The following is a 17,023-nucleotide window of genomic DNA, read 5'->3' as shown; positions in this document are numbered from 1 at the left end:
TTTTCTGCGCATGTTTGCACAAACTCAAAACGTGCGTACACCACCTCCTGAGCTGGCGTAGGATTTGAGCGTGCCGTACGCCAACGTCCATATTGATAAATCTCAAAGTCACCGTGGTTTTGGGTGTACGCCAGGTGTACGCTGGAAATTTGGTGTACGCACTTTTGATAAATGAGGGCCAATGTGATTAATATGATATTTCCATGTAAATTTTTAATCTATCCAAACTCCTAAATATTTAAATGTCATTACTCTCTCCAGAGTTTGCTTGTAAATAAACAATTTCTGGTTATCAGCAACTTTCTTTCCTGAAAAGAACATAACATTTGATTTTTGTATGGAAAATAAAAAATTTCAACTCCCCATTGTTCTAATGATTGAATTCTCTTTTGCATGATTTTTATTACGTATGGAATATTTCTGCCTCTTTTCCATATTACAGCATCATCTGCATACAGTAATCCTTCACTTTCTTGTCCTAGTTTAACAAGTATATCATGAATCATCAAATTGAATAAAATGGCACTGATTACACTTAGAGGAATTCCATTCTCTAAGGTAAATTATTCTGAATTTTCAGAGCCTACTCTAACTCTAAAAGTATAAAATTCTACATTTTGCCACCAATTCCCATTCTATCCAGTTTGATCAATAGCCCTTCTCTACACATAGTAGCATATGCTTTTTCTATATCTAAAAACCCAGCCACCATTACCTCTTTCATAATCAATGTTTTATCACAACTTCACCAAAGCATCCACTGTAGATCTACCTTTTCTGAAACCAGTTTGGTAATCTTTAAGTAAACATTTCTTCTCCCAAAAATAATTTAGTCTGGCCACTATCATTTTCTCCATTACTTTCCCTAAATGTGATGTCAGCGCTATAGGCCTGTAAATCCCTGGATTGCTTGGGTCTTTTCCTGGCTTAGAAAATGGAAGAATAATGACCCTTTTCCATATCTTTGGCAGTTTGCCCTTATTCCATACTTCATTAAATAATTCTAGAATCTTATTCAATATTCCCACTGGTAATTTCCTAAGCATAGCATAACATAAATTGTCTATTACTGGGGAGGAGTATCCAGTGTTATTTAAAGCCATTTTAAGTTCTGACATCGTTAATTCAGCATCTAGCATAGTATTTGTCTCTTGTTTAGCATTTAATATATATATATATATATATAGTTTAGCTTTATTTCCCTTCAAGATTTCATCTAGGAGGTTACCTTTATGAATATCAGCAAACTTTTCACCTAACATCAGCATCTAGCATAGTATTTGTCTCTTGTTTAGCATTTAATATATATATATATATATATATATATATATATATATATATATATATATATATATATATATATATATATATATATATATATATATATATATAGTTTAGCTTTATTTCCCTTCAAGATTTCATCTAGGAGGTTACCTTTATGAATATCAGCAAACTTTTCACCTAACATATTTGCCTTATCAGCATCTGATACGGCATGATTTTTTCCATCCATTAACACAGGTAAATAAAAGTCCCGTTTACTGATGAGTCTAAAATCACAAAAGTGCATAGAAATTTACATATAAAATATATATTAATAAAAACAAGAAAACATTACAAAAAGTTGAATGTATTATTGAAATACATTTAATAACACACTGGTAAGTTAATAATACAGTTCACATTGAGATAATTTTTTTTAATTACTCTAAATCAAGACACAGTACCCAAATAAAATGTTTATTGTTTGTATAAATATACAATATAGAAAACACACATTATAAATTAAATTATTGAGGAAATACCATAACTTCACAAGCAAATAACAGTTTCTGTGGGTCCTTGAACATTTTGTTAAGGGGGGGGGGGGGGGGGGTGAAATGCTTTTTCATGCGTACTGAGTTTTTTACACTGTTAAAGACCTGGATTCCCATGCTAAACATGGACGTTTTTATTTTTATTTTTAAGTTGACGTTTGATAAGGGCGGGCGAGCGCACGGCTAGAGCCAGAGAGTAAATGCACGCCCATTAACGCGCTGTGCTCGGCTTTAGGGAAGTCATCGGCTGCGCTGCAGTCACAGGACTTTATGAAATCAACAATGTCACCAAAGATGTGTGTTTTTGTTTGTCTGGGCAAGACAACCCTACACAGCTTCCCAAAGAACCCAGCGTTAATGGGACAGTGGATGAAGTTTGTTTTTTCCAGAGCAACAACAGAGTTGTGTAAGTGTTTTGTTTGTTCCCTGCATTTCGGCGACGATCGTTTTATATACAAGGCCCAGTTCAACTCCGGATTTGTAGCTCGTTTAATGCTGAAAGATGGAGCGGTCCCAGCGATTAAGGTTCACGGTTGTGTGTTGGAAGCAGGCGGTGAGTAAAACTGCTTCAAATGTCTTAGTGTTGTTAGCTATCGACTCGTTCATTCAAATGCGCTACTATTCCATTGTTTTTCTATGTAAACACGCACTAGTCTGACGTGCAAAACCATTCTGCGTGCTACTAACGACTACGGCAAGGCAATACATTTGGGCAGCTCAGGACACTCCTCCGCGATGACCGTCGGCTGCTTCACAACTGTTTCCGAATGTCTGGAGGAAGCCCTGTGCTCCTCCCAAGCACGTAGGATTGCCACCACAAAAAAACCCAGCACAGCCTTCCTGGCCGTGTCAGGACTCGGGACCACCAGACTTGGGACCACCGGAACTGGAACCACTTGACTTGGAATCACCGGACTCGAGACCACCGGACCTGGGACCACCGGACTCGGGACCACCGGTCTCAGGATCACCAGAACTGGGACCACTGGACTCGGGACCACCGGACTCGGAACCACCGGACTCGGGATCACCGGAACTGGCACCACCGGACCTGGAACCACCGGACTCAGGACCACAGGAGGCGGATCCTCCTCAGCAGAGGTCTCCGACGAAGTAGGCCCCTTCTTCCTCCTCCTTCTCCGTTTCTGGGTCATCGGAGGGCTGGGGCCTCCACTGACTGCAGATGACACATAACAGTCAGTGGGCTGGGACTCTGCTGGCCGTAAATGTTCTGGCTCTCCAAGATGGCGGATGTGCCAGACAAAGTCCCAGAATTCCAGATTCCCCAGCTTCTCCATCTCTCCCAGGCTGAGAGGCATGACAGGACAAACGTTGAACACCTCCTTAATCTCTGTCTCTGTGTAGACCAGGTGATCCACCTCGATGAGGAACCTACAGGCAAAGTCCCTCACGTCAGCTCCCTGCTGACGGAAGTACCGAGAGTTCACATATCTGACGAGATGAAGGTAGTTGGAGGGTTCAGTGGGGGGAGATGGAAAAAGGAAGATACCCATCTTCTGCTGAATCCTCTATTGGCTTGATCGTTCTGTCAGGGTATGGTACATGAAAAGGGAGCGAGGACTCAAATGCCAATTAAGATGGGATTTATTAGGAAGAAAATAATACAAATACTAACAAAACATCCACGCTGGGAAAATCAAACTAGAAATACTTAAATACAAGGAACTGGAACAAGGAGCAGGAACAGAGAACAGACGACATCCGTCATAAGACAACGATCAAGCACAGGACTGTAGACACACAAAGATAATAAAGGTTGACAAATCAGGCAGGTAATGGGGAAGAACAGGTGGGGCAAATTAACCGAGTAAGAGGTGTATGATGCCTCCAAAATCCAAACACACGACTGAAATCAAGTGTTTCAGCAACACATCACTCATCCCTCAATCACCACGCAGAGACCAAATACAAACTTTAGAAAATATAAAGGAAGAAAATCCTTATAATTATATAAGAGGATAAATATTGATTAAGGCTTTGATTATACATTTAATTAGGAGATATACAATTATATTGAAGCGGCAGTGGATTTTTAGAATCCACACTTCAGTCCCCCCTAAGGCCATTTTTGGGGTCCTGACCCCCACATTTGGTCTACCAATTTAGGCCGCTTCATAATGTCCCATGCCCCCCATGTCAGATTATACTTTTGAAAAATCCTGCAAGGATTTAACAACCACACCATGCTACAGAACAAACTCCACCACTGGTTCTCAGAGTAGCCAAGAATCGTCATCAAGGGAAGATGAGATCCAGGTGAATCTTGCAAGACTTTTTTGGCCATATAACTCTGTCTGGGGTTATATGGCCGAAAGTCTGGGGGCTCTAAGGGAAAACACCTTAAAAGGAAAAGCGAAGTTCACTGGAGTCCTTCAGGCTACACAGTAGCCTACTTAAGACATTTCTGTACAGGAAAGCAGACACCGATATACATGAGGCTGGAGGTGATTCAGTTTGTATTCCACTTCAGACTGAAGTTCCACTGTATGTATATTTCCGGTTATTTGTTTTATGGCTGGCAAATGCAGTGCTTTATGCCTAAGAGTGCTTTTTTTACTTGTTTTAAAACCGACCTGAAGTTGTCGCAGGGCCGGCCCTGACCAATTTGCTGCCCTAGGCAAGATTTTACTTGCCCCTTGTAAGGTTTAGCACTACATGTTATAAGTCTAAGTTGTGGAATTACTACTGTTTTATTTTTGTAATGCATTGATGTTTTTATTTTTATTTTCGTTGTTGTTTTATATGATGTCCAGTCCATTCTACCCCGTCATTGTGTTCATGATATTATTATTATTATTTTATTTTTTAAAAGGCTGATGATAGTTGAACTATACAAAAATAGCACCTATGCCACATTACAGCCTTAACACAAATAGCAAGAGTAATAACATCCAGCATTCATGCACAAACTATTCATTGAGAACTAGCAAAAGTGTTTGTTTTCCAGTAGATGGCAGCAATCTTCCACTAAACTATGCACATTCATGTTTTCACCATGAATTAAACTGAGAAATGTAGCAATTTAATGTGAATTTTAAATAAAATGTTGCTATTTTAAATAAACCTGTATATAAATATCATTACTAATTTTGGCAAATACATTTTAAAATTGCCATATGTCCCCTTAAAACTGCACAACTGTAGGGTAAAAAACATTAGGCTATTAAAAAAGTGATATTGCATGCATTTTTATTTACAAAATCACACTGGCTGTGGAACCCAGAACAGCTGTTTGCATAAAGTTTAAGGTAAAACTGGAATGAATTAGCAAACATTAGTATTTTACTACTATGCAATTAAATAAACTGTACATTCATTAGTCTACATCATGTTACCTCTGTCTTTACACTGCAAAAAATGCTCTTCTTATTTAGTATTTTTTTCTTGTTTCCAGTCCAAATATCTAAAATTTCTTAAATCAAGATGTATTTACTAAAAATGACATTAGATATTTTTTCTTGTTTTCTGGGGGGAAAAAACACTCAAATGAAGTGAGTTTTTGCTTAAAACAAGCAAAATCATCTGCCAAATGGGGTGAGAAGGGGACGGAAACAAGTAACAAGATTTAATCAGAAACTAGATTATTTTTCTCACCCCAGATAATTTAGCTTGTTTTAAGAATAAACTCACTTAATTTTGATTTTATTTTCAAGAAAACAATAAAATATATCTTATGTCATTTTACTTATCTAGTAAATGCATCTTAATTTAAAAAGTTTTAGATATTTAGACTAGAAACAAGACAAAAATACTAAGTAAGAAGAGCATTTTTGCAGTGTGTCCTTTATCTTCCCTGCATCAGAGGGCTTCTGTCTTTTTTGACACTACAATTCGGCCATCCATCACATCAGGCAACTTTCACCGTGTCTACACCTGGCGCGAGAACAAAAAATGAAACAAAATGCAGTTGGCATGCATTGTTAGTTAGTTATATAGTCATCCATAGAATATAAATTGTGTTAATAAATTGTTAACAAGGTCAAACAGTACTTGCTGCTTTCAAACACGCTGTTACGTTATGTTTGTGTGCACTTTTAGTAAAACACATCTAAGATTTATTTTTTGCAGCATTCTAGCCAAATTCAGACATGTTAAAATTCTAAGTTAGTTTAGTCAGAATCTGCTTAACATTGTATAAAAAGCAGGAGTTTTTCTTCTACAGACTTCTGAATTATTGCATTATAAATACAATGTGATTAAGAGATTTATTGTGCAGTGTAGCCACTTTTTTGTTATATGTTTCATTTACATGTTCTTCATGTAATTGCTACACAGCTTATTAGTAATGTTTACATAAATATTTGATGGATACATGTTTTGATGTAACTTACTTATAATTATTATTATTATCATCATTAAATGTATTTAATTTTTCTTATTTTCAAACAGTAATAGTTCTATAGTTTCTGCTATGGTACCAAATTAGTACAGAGAACTGTGACAATTGACTGGTATTTGTAGTGACAACTGAAATTTTGGTACAGTGACACCACCAAAAAAATTGCATGCTTTCTGCATGTTTACAAGATAATACACAGAATGAATTACACAGAAAATCAATTTGTCTAAATCTAATGATTGGTTACAGAACATGGTGGATGATCAACACCAGCAACATTTCATGTCCCCATGCAACTTGCTAATACAGTGATAGTCAGAAATCAGATTATCCCGCACTCTGCGCTCCATTCTCCAGTCATGAGGTCCTCGATATGATCTATCATAACATAAGATTTGCAGAAATAAAGGACTCCACATGGATCCATACTAGAATAATGATTTCAGAATAATACAAGATAAATAAATCAAGATTAACATGTATTTTGGCCAGACAGAAAAAAAAAATACTTAAACAAGAATCCATGGTACACAACTGATCAACATAAAAAACATAAAACACACTTGCAAAGTAATTTGAAAATAATTTCAAGGAGTCATCATGTCTGGCACAATACATGCAGTGTGTGTGAGTGTCACCCAACACCACATGGGGGTTCTGGCTGCAGAATGTTTCCCAAATGGCAGCTCTGTTGCCCTTCCTTATATACTCAGACTGGAACAAAAGGGTTTTAAATATTTGCAACACAAACACCTGGTTTTGGGGGAGTGGATCAGATATCTTGGGGGAGACCACTCAAAAGGAGAACATAATTCTCATTAGTTTTCAATCTTTCTAATACTACCAGTGACTGCAGTGAAACTGAGACCATTTTACCCATTGCACTGAGACATTTGAAAAGACACCAAACATGAAAGGGATAAAACAATATATTCACAACATACCTCATCTCTGGTATATCAACCAGGTATATCTACCATTGAAATGGGAAAAGGGAGGGGAGAATGGGGAGAAGGTTTGGGCTGGGCGATGTCCCACAGTCTTTCTGTGAGATCTTCTCCCCAGATTAGTGAGTTGTATTGTCTTATTGCAGGATGTTGAATCTTAGCTTTTGTCTTAGCACCAAAACCGATCCTTACAGTGCATCGGTGCGGCTCCTCAGCGTGGATAAATGTCATGTTTTGAGGAGTTTGTATGGCTCAGTCACTGCACCAGTGAGGATACTGTACTTAGAAATCACAGATACTACGTCTTGGAAGTATGACTAAAACAAGAAGTTTCACCGGAAAATGTCATCAGTAACTAGGGGTGGGAATCTTTAGGCACCTCACCTGCGATGCGATTATCGATGCATCTTTTTTTTTCTATACAGATTTTCTTTTTTCTCACTTGGTACTATTAAAGCAAAGCATTTGTAATGACCCATAATGAATTTACTTCCAATATATTTTATTAATAAAACAAATGGAAGTGATTTTGCAAGTCAACAGAAAGGTTACATTTAGGCCAGAATATGTCCCAACATTGCAAAAAAGGAAGTGTGTCTGTAGCAGCATAATACAGACTTCAGCATATTCTGAATCACTAACATATAGTAATAACCAATCACTAACATAAAGATTTTTAAAGTAAAAATCACAGCTTTAATACAAAAATATAGAATTGTGTACCAGCAGCTCTCATACAAAAGTAGTGCTTGTGGACTTCAGCATATTCTGAATAACTAGTAACATACAGCTGCTCTTATACACAAATACATAATAGAGTCTAAAACGTATGACTTAAAACTAAATCCTGAGCACAGACACATTTTTGCTGCATACCACAATCGAAAACAGCTTTTATGAAATCATCTGAACACAAAATTAACATCCGCTATCAAATTTGCTATAGAGTTTGTGGTTCTCTGGTTGGCAGCAACTAACGTTACCGGAACAACGAGCGTTGGAAAAGTGTGATATGGTTTTTCATGTTTGGAAAATATTTTAGTTTAGTTTGACACAACTTGCATATAGTGTGGCTCTTGTCCAGGTAATTTTCCCCTTTAACTTCATAGACGTGCTTCCATACGCTAGGGTGCAGTCGTTCAGATTTCTCGCTCAGCTCTCATGCGTCTCTGTTATGTGCACGTCATAGACGGTCCCGGTGCGGCACTTCCCGCGCTTTGCGTTCTGTCAACATTTAGAAAATCTTTTTTTTTTTTTACATTTGTGAATCAATTCAGAATCGTCCACGTCCGCATTGCGCGATGGATCTAAGAATCACATTTTTACCCATCAGTAACATGCCATTTTTGTTCTGACTGACTGAGAAAAAAATGGTCAGATGATCAACAGTAACGTAATCATCCAAGTCACCAAAGAGTGCTTGGGTTGAATTCGTTCTAATCCCAAGCAGAGAACTTGTTCGTATATGCATTCACCTTTACTATTTCTGTCAAAAATGATGATGGTGTTGGTAAGTACCCCTTCAATTCTTTTTACAGCACTGCCAAAGATCGTTTACACTCATCTTCTTCTTCTGCTTCTTCCAGTGTGCATGCAGTTGAGTTCAACCTTGAGGGGTTGAGGGCTGGTGTTGGCACATTAAATGATTCTCTCTGGTACGAGTTAACACGTGAACCATAAGGTTTTTCAACTCATTCCACACTGATGACATACACTCACCTAAAGGATTATTAGGAACACCATACTAATACTGTGTTTGGCCTTCAGAACTGCCTTAATTCTACGTGGCATTGATTCAACAAGGTGCTGAAAGCATTCTTTAGAAATGTTGGCCCATATTGATTGGATAGCATCTTGCAGTTGATGAAGATTTGTGGGATGCACATCCAGGGCACGAAGCTCCCGTTCCACCACATCCCAAAGTTGCTCTATTGGGTTGAGATCTGGTGACTGTGGGGTACCATTTTAGTACAGTGAACTCATCGTCATGTTCAAGAAACCAATTTGAAATGATTGGAGCTTTGTGACATGGTGCATTATCCTGCTGGAAGTAGCCATCAGAGGATGGGTACATGGTGGTCATAAAGGGATGGACATGGTCATAAACAATGCTCAGGTAGGCCGTGGCATTTAAACGATGCCCAATTGGCACTAAGGGGCCTTAAGTGTGCCAAGAAAACATCCCCCACACCATTACACCACCACCACCAGCCTGCACAGTGGTAACAAGGCATGATGGATCCATGTTCTCATTCTTTTTACACCAAATTCTGACTCTACCATCTGAATGTCTCAACAGAAATCGAGACTCATCAGACCAGGCAACATTTCTCCAGTCTTCAACTGTCCAATTTTGGTGAGCTTGTGCGAATTGTAGCCTCTTTTTCCTATTTGTAGTGGAGATGAGTGGTACCCGGTGGGGTCTTCTGCTGTTGTAGCCCATCCGCCTCAAGGTTGTGCGTGTTGTGGCTTCACAAATGCTTTGCTGCATAGCTCGGTTGTAACGAGTGGTTATTTCAGTCAAAGTTGCTCTTCTATCAGCTTGAATCAGTCGGCCCATTCTCCTCTGACCTCTAGCATCAACAAGGCATTTTCGCCCACAGGACTGCCGCATACTGGATGTTTTTCCCTTTTCACACCATTCTTTGTAAACCCTAGAAATGGTTGTGCGTTAAAATTCCAGTAACTGAGCAGATTGTGCAATACTCAGACCAGGCCGTCCAACAACCATGCCACGCTCAAAATTGCTTAAATCACCTTTCTTTCCCATTCCGACATTCAGTTTGGAGTTCAGGAGATTGTCTTGACCAGGAACACACCCCTAAATGCATTGAAGCAACTGCCATGTGATTGGTTGATTAGATAATTGCATTAATGAGAAATTGAACAGGTGTTCCTAATAATTATTTAAGTGAGTGTAAAACTGTTCACTCACAAGTGAATGCTCATGTGGTGCTTAAAGGTGACTCTATATCTGAAACTCTCTCCACAGATGGACCACAAATGAACAGCTTCTCTCTAGTGTGAATTCTCATGTGCCTGTTAAGAGTTCCTTTATGGTTGAAACTCTTTTCACACCATTGGCAGGTGTAAGGCTTCTCTCCAGTGTGAACTCTCATGTGGACGTTAAGACTTCCTTTATGGCTGAAACTCTTTCCACACTGTTGGCAGGTGAACGGCTTCTCTCCAGTGTGAGTTCTCATGTGCATGTTAAGGCTTCCTTTTCGGCTGAAACTTTTTCCACATTGTTTGCAAGGGAAAGGTTTGTCTCCAGTGTGAACTCTTATGTGGTCTTCAAAGTGTTGTTTTTGGTTGAAACTCTTTCCACACTGAGGGCAGGTGTAAGGCTTCTCGCCAGTGTGAACTCTCATGTGAAATTGAAAGTGTGGTTTTTGAGTGAAACTCTTTCCACACTGAGGGCAGGTGTAAGGCTTCTCGCCAGTGTGAGTTCTCATGTGATATTGAAAGTGTTGTTTTTGACTGAAACTCTTTCCACACTGAGGGCAGGTGTAAGGCTTCTCGCCAGTGTGAGTTTGTATGTGCCTGTTAAAGTTTCCTTTATGTCTGAAACTCATTCCACACTGTTGGCAGGTGTAAAGGTTCTCGCCAGTGTGAATTCTCAGGTGGTAATCTAGATGTCCTTTATGAGTGAAACTCTTTCCACACTGTTGGCAGATGTAAAGCTTCTCTCCAGTGTGAACTCTCATGTGGTCTGTAAGGTTTCCTTGTTGATTCAAACTCTTTCCATACTGAGGGCAGGTGAAATAAGTTTCTGTCAAGTTTCTGTCATCTTCATTCTCAAATGTATCTTTCTCTTTCATTTCATCCAGATCTTGACTCTCCTCTTTCAGTGCCAACAGGTCTAAGGAGAAAAAAAGACAAAATTCAACCTTCATGATGTTTTGATGATGTTTAATTTCATATGATTTAAAGATAAATTCAATTAATGTTTCATGCCTTCATTCGATTGCCAGAAAAAAGTTAAATACACAACAAAATCTCTGATAAAAATATACACAATTTCTCAATAAAAAAAATATATTGAAATGGATAAATCATAGATTATTAATTTAATTTAACTATTAAAAGGGGTTTTATAGAACAATTGGCTGATGTCATGAACAGAGCGTGAGCGTGGGCTGTTTGAGGAAGTCTAAAACTTAAAATCTGATCAAATCCTTGCCCGAAAACGAGACAAAAAGTGAAAAATGCCACCAAAGAAAATCAGCAATGCCGTTGAGGAAGAGTTGGAGGAGATAAGGAAATCTCTAAACTTCATGTCGGACGAGCTGAGCAAAGTTGCTAAACAACAAGCTATGCAACTCGATCTGATGGATGAAGTTAAACAACTGAAGAACCTTGTGAAAGAGAAGGATAAGAAAATCGAAGGATTGATGATCTTGAACAATATACAAGAATGGAGTACTTAATTATAAGCGGACTGCAAACAACACATCGAACTTATGCCAGTACAGTGGCTAGAGACAAATGTCAGAATGGGAAAGAAAGGTGATTTAAGCAATTTTGAGCGTGGCATGGTTGTTGGTGCCAGACGGGCTGGTCTGAGTATTTCACAATCTGCTCAGTTACTGGGATTTTCACGCACAACCATTTCTAGGGTTTACAAAGAATGGTGTGAAAAGGGAAAAACATCCAGTATGCGGCAGTCCTGTGGGCGAAAATGCCTTGTTGATGCTAGAGGTCAGAGGAGAATGGGCCGACTGATTCAAGCTGATAGAAGAGCAACTTTGACTGAAATAACCACTCATTACAACCGAGGTATGCAGCAAAGAATTTGTGAAGCCACAACACGCACAACCTTGAGGCGGATGGGCTACAACAGCAGAAGACCCCACCGGGTACCACTCATCTCCACTACAAATAGGAAAAAGAGGCGACAATTTGCACGAGCTCACCAAAATTGGAAAATTGAAGACTGGAAAAATATTGCCTGGTCTGATGAGTCTCGATTTCTGTTGAGACATTCAGATGGTAGAGTCAGAATTTGGCATAAACAGAATGAGAACATGGATCCATCATGCCTTGTTACCACTGTGCAGGCTGCTGGTGGTGGTGTAATGGTGTGGGGGATGTTTTCTTGGCACACTTTAGGCCCCTTAGTGCCAATTGGGCATTGTTTAAATACCACGGCCGACCTGAGCATTTTTTGTGACCATGTCCATCCCTTTATGACCACCATGTACCCATCCTCTGATTTCTGATGTCAGAAATTCTGACATGAAGATGTCGAGCTAGTTTGTGCCATGCTGCGGCCTTGTCTTTTATGTTACAGCAGTTTAAAAAAAAGAAAAAAGTTGCATCCACATGAAAAGGCAAAAACACACACTGTCAAGAGCATGCCAAACCAGCAGGTGGCAATATAACCCTAACCATGAAGCCATGTTGGCCAATCAGTAGCCTGTTAAAAAGGTTATTGCCGGTTCCGACTCTGACGTAACAAGAAGAAATCTCCTGTCCACACGACATCACTTCAACTGAGTTTCTAAAAATGTTAACCCTGGATGTGTTCAAAAAAGTATGGTTTCAGTGACTAGATACTGTGTTTGCGTGTAACCTTTTTTTATTATCAGATTTAGCTCAAAGAAAAGGAGAACAAAATATCTAGTGGGTCTGAGATCACCTGTAATATCTCTTCAGTGTTATTTGGAGTCTCGGGTTCGGGGTCTGACACCAAACAAAAAAAAATCTTTGTCTCTGCACATACATGCAATTCAAAATCTCAGTTTAGTCACTTACTGCTTGATTAATGCGCATGGACACAATAATCAGTTTCAATGAATAGTATTTATGGTCACTTCTTTCTTCTTTCACTTAACTGTATTGTGAAAGAATTAACTGTATAAGCGACTCTCACATCTCTCTCACCACGAGCTGGCACGCAAGTTACGGCAGCAACATCCAATAAACTCACATAACATTGATAGCTTTAAACTTACAACATTATTTTCACTTTTCATTATTTAAAACAATAATACAGACATGTTTAAATCATCTAATAGTGTAACAAAAGGATCTTACATTTTTCATTTTGCCCTCTTTATTCCCGATTCATGAACGGCATTAATCATCCACATCATCTTCCATTTACAAATTAATATACGAGTACAAATATACGAATACAAATGATTCTGACTTAGCCAATGCAAATGACACAGTTCAGGCATTTAATTAGTCAATAAATCACAAGGATGGATAAAGTTAAAGGAACACGCCGACTTTTGGTGACTTTAGCTTATTCACCGTATCCTCCAGAGTTAGATAAGTCCATACATATCATTCTCATCTCTGTGCATCCCATTACTCTGTCTGACGCACCCACCGCTAGCCTAGCTTAGCACAAAGACTGGAAGTAAATGGCTCCAGCTAGCCTACTGCTCAATACGTGACAAAACAATGCCAACATTTTCCTATTTACATGTTGTGATGTGTATAGTGACAGCATGTACAAATAACAAGGTTACATGAGACAGCCATCTTATAAACGTATACACACTGGGGACTATATTCTCAGAAGGCGCAACACTGCGGAGTGTTTTGCTCCCTTATAGACAACAAATGTAAAGCTGATCAGTCACATTTTATGCTTTGCTTTATGCAAAACACAGATTTAGTTAGATACTGTTATCTAGTGTAATTAAGTGACATAAATTAATGCTTTTCAAATGAGAAGTAGATTTTGGGTTTAATGTCACAAGTAATTATAAAAGGCTATTACTGTATTATTTTTCCTAATTTAATGTTTCGTAATAACGAATGGAAGTCAGATTCACTTGAAGCAGCATTAGTGTTTGTCTGGTCATGTGATCTCAACATGTCTGCCCACATGAGGCGACCCACTCCATGTCAAATAATAGCACTTTAAATTATGACACCCATATGACATTCTTCAAAAATATCAATAATTTCTGTAGAGCTGGAGATTTTAATAATGATCAAATGACTGAGTTCAGCTTTGAGAATGAAACCAACCTGTTTGTTCCTCAGTTTCTTCATGTTTCACTCTCAATGTTTCTTCAATCTTCACGTCTTCACTCTCCACTTTCTCTGTTTGTTCCTCAGTTTCTTCATGTTTCACTCTCAATGTTTCTTCAATCTTCACGTCTTCTCTCTCCTCTTTCTCTGTTTGTTCCTCAGTTTCTTCATGTTTCACTCTCAATGTTTCTTCAATCTTCACCTCTTCACTCTCCTCTTTAATTAACACCATCTTTATGTAGACGTGGATCTTGTGCTTCAGCAGGAGTTTTTCTGTGTTTGAACACTTTGTCCTGTTTAAGAGGAGAATAATTAACAGAAAGAAAAATGAATCCCTTAATCTCTGAGTGTGTCAATCAGCTGTAGTTCAGTCGTCCAGTTAATGGAACTAATTGAGCTGGGGTCTGCTCTTCATACATCACTAACTCAGTTATTACAAGAGTTCATTACTGAACCAGGGGCAATAATCATTTTGAGTAATATAAATATAAAAATTAGGGCTGTCAAAATAACGCGTTCATTTCAATTAATTAATCTGAGGAAAAATAATGCAGATTATTCCACCCGTATTGAACTTTGAACCTGACCTGTTCTCGCCACTATTCGACTGGAAAATGAAGGAGGGAGACGAGAACGCGCTACCTGGAGCATTGATTTGAACATTTACTTATAAAAAACGGCCTGATGGAAGTGTTGATAAATATGAAGCCGTCTGCAATATCTGCAGCAAGGAATTTGCATATCACCGGAGTTCGTCAACTCTAAAGTATCACATCAATGCAAAGCATCCAGGAGTTAACCCTGAGGTACGACCTAGCACGTCCCGTGATACAAACTCTAGCAGTCAACGTCAAGTTCAAACCACATTGGAGCAAACACTGAAACACAAACTTAGCAAAGCTGTATGTGACCGACTGAGCAATTCCCTTGCTAAATGGATCGCAGTGTCCTGCAGACCAGTTTCGGGGATAGAAGACAGGGGGTTAGCAGAGGTTTTGCAAATAGCCTCTTCAGACATAACATATAACCCGCCGTCGCGAAACACCATTATGTCAAAAATCCAGCAGCTGTACGACACTGAAAAAAACAAAAGGTGGTGTATTGATGGCAGCAGAATATATCGCGCTGACAGGGGATCACTGGACTTCCGTTAGCAATCACAATTATCTTGGTGTTACGGCACACATAATTGACAGTGAGTGGAAACTCCAGTCATTTGCGTTAGCGATGCTAAAAACGGACACCAGACATTACGCTGATGCGTGCGCCCAGCAGTTTTTGTCAGTGGCATGGGGAGTTCATCAAAAGATCACCACAGTCGGCACTAAGGCTTGGCAATTTTATCGATTCTGCGATATAAATCGATATTTTTTCTCCCAAGAAAGTATCGATTTTTAAGTCTCTTATCATCCACTGCAGATATGTGACTGAGCTCCTTGGAGGTGAGACTTATGTTTCTTGCTCTGTGGTGTTGCCTGCTCTCTGCCACCTGTACCGCACAATGGACGTTTCGGATGAGGACCCAGCCTACATAGGAAAATTCAAGACTGCCTTTACAAAGGACCTGTCTGAACGGCAAGCAAACCTCAACAATGGATGGCTCAGAATAGCTTCAGCACTGGACCCACGCTTCAAGGACTTGAAGTATCTTCAAAGAGGAGACAGAGAAGAGGTGTGGATCAGCCTTGAGGTACTGCTGCAAAATAAACCCAGTACGACTTCCCCAGAGCTGGCAGAAGAGCCACTGAAAAGAGAAGCCTCCTACTCTTTGCTTCAGACACAGACTCAGATGACGACGACACGGTGGAACCAAGCAGGAACCACTACAAAGCAGGAACCACAACTCATGCAGGAGCCCATCAACAGATGTCTGTCCTGGCTCGCAAATATCTGGCTGCCCCTGCCAGTTCTGTCCCTAGTGAGAGACTTTTTTCACTTGCAGGTAACATAGTCCAAAAAAAGAGGGCAGCCTTGAGCTCTGAGAATGTAGAGAAGCTACTTTGTCTCAGTGACTGGCTGAAGGAGAAGTAGAAATGAGGCAGATGAGTCTGACTACAAATTAAAAATGAGAAATTGTTGCTTTGTTTTTTGTGTGCAATGTGATAAAAGGGGCTGATTTTATGTTGAAGGTGTATGTTCAAAAAGCCATGAAATGTATTTTGCACTATGTTAAACTTTTGTTCTCTGTTGCCTGAGTTTATTTATGGCACATACAAGAGAAATAGTTTTGACATTGAGGGTAGTGTTAAATTATTCATTGTGTCCCCAATGTTATAACTGTGGCCTGAGATGCCTTGTATGTACAGTGAAAACAAATCTTTTTGAATTTATTTCCTCAGCATATTAGGTCATATTGTTGATTGTTATGGCCAACATTTGAACAGTGAAAATAATAATAAAAGAGTTTTTGAACTTTAATGTCACTATTGCTGATTATTCATTGATGTATTTCAATTGAAATATTTAAAATACTTTCACAGCAAAAATTATGTATGCGATTAATTTAGATTAATTAATCACAGAGTATGTAATTAATTAGATTACAATTTTTAAACGATTGACAGCCCTAATAAAAATTACTTTGAAAATAATATTTATATAGACCAGTGGTGGTGACAGATATTATGGGATGGCTTGATGCAGCGCATGAGATGCAGAGAACTTGATCTTGATCCCTAAGAAACTTTATTAGATAGATATGTTTTAGTATATTAATGCTGTCACGCAACAAATCTGCTTCAAAGGTCAAATTAAATAAATTGCTAATTACAACATTAAAATGAAAATGTAAAGCCTGTACAAATACTAGAAACCATTCATATAAATGACTGGGAATCATGTAAAAAAACAACTGCACATTTCATTTATCTATTATAACTTTTATGTCATTTTGGTTGCTTGGCTGT

Source organism: Gobio gobio, assembly GCF_949357685.1.
Source record: "Gobio gobio genome assembly, chromosome: 1".
NCBI classification, from domain to species: domain Eukaryota; kingdom Metazoa; phylum Chordata; class Actinopteri; order Cypriniformes; family Gobionidae; genus Gobio; species Gobio gobio.
Note: the sequence above shows the minus strand (reverse complement) of the source record.